The sequence below is a fragment of the Carlito syrichta genome, unplaced genomic scaffold (assembly GCF_000164805.1).
Source record: "Carlito syrichta isolate Samal-C Ts95f unplaced genomic scaffold, Tarsius_syrichta-2.0.1 Scaffold309836, whole genome shotgun sequence".
Taxonomy (NCBI): Eukaryota; Metazoa; Chordata; class Mammalia; order Primates; family Tarsiidae; genus Carlito; species Carlito syrichta.
Genome location: NW_007253932.1, coordinates 6,220 through 6,829, shown reverse-complemented (window position 1 = coordinate 6,829; position 610 = coordinate 6,220). Strand labels below are relative to the sequence as shown.

Below are 610 nucleotides of genomic sequence, written 5' to 3'. Positions count from 1 at the left end.
CGGCGACCTCGAGGAAATTCGCGGAGCCGGCGCGGCGGCGCCAGCCTGTCAGCCCCCCGGGGAGGCCGAGGCGAGAGGCGCGCCTGAGCCCGGGGGCTCGGACCCGCCTGGCCCACTTGGCGAGGCCGCGTCTCGACAGCACGCGCTAAAAGCGAGCCGGGCGTGGCAGCGCGCGCTGCAGCTCCAGCCACTCGGAAGGCGGAGGCGGAGGGTCGCCGGAGCCCGGCAGGCGAGGCTGCGCGGCCGGGAGCGGCCCTGCACTCCGGTCTGGCGACGGAGAGAGACTCCCACTCTGTCCATGCTGATAAGTCTTTGCAAGCTTTTAAATTTTCACTTTGTAGGGATAGGGGAGTCTTCCTGCGTTGCCCAGCTGGCCTCGAACTGCCGCAAAAGACCCTCTCGCCGCGGCCTCCCAAAACGCTGGGTTTACAGCCGCGCCCGCTTCCGAATCCTCGGTTTCCCTATCTACAGGGTGGGGTGGACCACACCGGGGCCCGTCTCACCGCACTGCGGAGCACCGAGGAGCAAAGCGCGCCCCGGGCATACAGTGAGCGCTCAAGCAGTGGGGGCCCCGCTCACCGCCAGCGCCCCGGCGGCCCGCCCGCCCGGC

At 70.5% G+C, this 610-nt stretch overlaps 1 protein-coding gene across 1 annotated transcript in view; it reads right to left on the bottom strand.

The window, feature by feature from the left end:
* Window positions 1-610, bottom strand: part of CFAP73 (cilia and flagella associated protein 73) — a gene marked incomplete at its 5' end in the record, with an annotated part of 8,204 nt that overhangs the window by 3,460 nt on the left and 4,134 nt on the right. The gene's annotated exons all lie outside the window — the stretch shown is intronic.